Source organism: Propithecus coquereli, unplaced genomic scaffold, assembly GCF_000956105.1.
Source record: "Propithecus coquereli isolate 6110/MARCELLA unplaced genomic scaffold, Pcoq_1.0 Scaffold198, whole genome shotgun sequence".
NCBI classification, from domain to species: domain Eukaryota; kingdom Metazoa; phylum Chordata; class Mammalia; order Primates; family Indriidae; genus Propithecus; species Propithecus coquereli.
Genome location: NW_012144744.1, coordinates 966,847 through 969,293, shown reverse-complemented (window position 1 = coordinate 969,293; position 2,447 = coordinate 966,847). Strand labels below are relative to the sequence as shown.

Here is a 2,447-nt window from a genome sequence, read left to right as displayed (position 1 = left end):
GTAATTTTTATTAACATAGCTAGCATTTGTAATGTTTTAGTAAATGTCACGTACATCAATTCTAGTGGTAGAATATTTTCTCCATTTTGCAAAACATTAAGAGTGAAATGCAGTGGACACATGTCATTCTGGCTGATGAACATCTAATTACCCTTCATATTTGGAGAAAATCTTATGATAAGTGGGAGGTAAGGTGTCCTAGCAGCCTGTTGGGAATAGATATTCTCTCTCCCAGTACCATGGCACCTAGACTGTTGGCACGACTTAAGGACAGCTAGTCAGATTCTCCGACCTAGGAACTTGCATGTAATGGCTCACAAGCATGGAGTCTGTTGGAGATCACGCAATGCTACAGTGGAGTCTATTGTCCATTAGAGCAACAAATGTTTAATAGCAGCAAGACTGGGTTGTGTCATATGCAAACCATTCCTTTGCCTTGCTTTTCCTGGTTTCTGCCAAAGCTTTGTTCTTCGTATTTCTAATTCTATGAACTACTCAATTCCCATTTGATATTTCCTTTTGGCTTAAATTTAACCAAAGTGAGTTTCCATTATTCATTAAAATGAACTCTAACTAGCATATAAAGCAGAGGGAGAAGAATTAACTGTCTCAAGGTCACCCAGCTAGTAAGTGGTAGAGACTGAATTCAAACCCGATTATATCTGATTCCTATTAAGAACCCATAATGAAGGCCTATCTTGCCTCCAATCTGGAAAACTAAGGCAATATTCTTACAAACATCAACTCTACCATGTGAGTTACTGCATGCTCTGTATATAGATAAGGTCTTTATCAGACACTTGTCACACATTCAGTAGGAGTCAGATACTGTTTTGGGCATTGGGAGGCTAGCCCAGATTAAGAGGCAAGATCGCAGTCTTGTAGCAGATATCACAAAATTGCCTAAAGTCCACAAGGCAGAGCAACCTCAGAAATGTCCAGCCACCAGTCATTGAGATGCTGCTTCTGACAAGTACACATGCAGGGGGTTTTTCTCCTTGACTCCAGCTTTAATACCTATTGTCATTAGCAATAGAAATCTGTTTCATCTGCTTGTGCTCCTAGGGAATATCTAGCAGGTTTTGGGAGAATGATAAGAATGTATTTCCACTTTAATGCAACCCTGCCATTACTCTTTCAGTTACTAACATCAATCATGCTTGAAGACCATTATTAAGTGATGCTGCAATCTTCACCTGCCCAGATTAAAGAATCCATCTCCTATAACCTTTTTCTCAAAGGAATGACCTCATGGACCTTTCATCATTTTCACTGCTCTTTTCTGAGCACTCTTCAACTGTCATTAAGTTTTGTATGAATAGAAATGATGAATAATGTGTATAAGCCCTTCATGAAGCTGTCTTTGTGGGCTTGTCCTGTAAGCTTTTGAATCAGGACAGACTTTACCTGTGGGTCATTCACATTATAGAAACATGATTTAATGTTTCATACAGTCTGGTTCTTATTCAAACACCATTCATTGAGCACTTACTATGTACTACACGGTATTCTACGAAACATTCACATGTCATCTCACAGAATAGTTAAAATGGCCTTTGGAGGAAGGCATTGCAAATTCCTACTTTTACTGGGGAATAAACTGAGGTTAAGTGACTGGTGATTTGCTTAAGTGGCTAGTGATTTGGTCAAGCCATTTAAATATAGTCATAAACCAGAAAAGACACTATGAGAAAGAGTTAAAGGCAAAACAGTGAAAACTAGTTCAAGGGATATGTTCCCAACAATTCAGACACCATACTTGACTCGGGAGGGAGATATTAAGGAAAAAAAATTACATGAAGCCTTCTGAGGGGAACCGAATTCTGTAACATTATAACTGCCTGAAATGCTTCTTTCCTCCTCTCTGGTACCATTGGTCAGGCACATTTATAATACTAATGAGCAATTCATGGTGGTGAGAAGAGCCATCTCTTTCCCACTGCACACACAGAGGAGCTTAAATCAAGCACTCATTGCAATGAAGTCCAGTTAGTTTCTAGAAGCCAGAGAGATCTGAAAGCTATTTTAGCTCAAAAAGAAATTACTGCCCAGGAATTTTTTGTTAGAGAAGTGTGACAATTTAGCATGTCTGTGGCTGATATTGTCAAGCCAAATGGACAGCCTAATAGCTCCACTTACAAAAGGATCTGCCAGGCTGTATGACAGGTTCTTCCCAGACAAAGAAATTGTCCTTCTTCCCCATCCTGTTTGACCAGGGCCTGTTGCTATAATTTCTCACTTGACTGATTTGCATTTCTACCTAAATAAGAACAGAGAGGTAGTTTGTGGAAACAGCAACTCTGATCCCCATCTTGGTAATCGAATGGTTAAAACAAAACTAACCCCTGGGCTTATGATAACTTAAAGCTTTGCTGATTCCAAACCTACTAGTACAAGGATCAAGAAAACTTATCATACTTTGGAAAGGGAAAATTTGTCCAGTATTA

General features: G+C 39.0%; 1 protein-coding gene across 3 annotated transcripts in view; it reads right to left on the bottom strand.

Annotated features, from left to right (window-relative positions):
• Nucleotides 1-2,447, bottom strand: part of NELL1 (NEL-like 1 (chicken)) — an 837,620-nt gene that overhangs the window by 103,043 nt on the left and 732,130 nt on the right. The gene's annotated exons all lie outside the window — the stretch shown is intronic.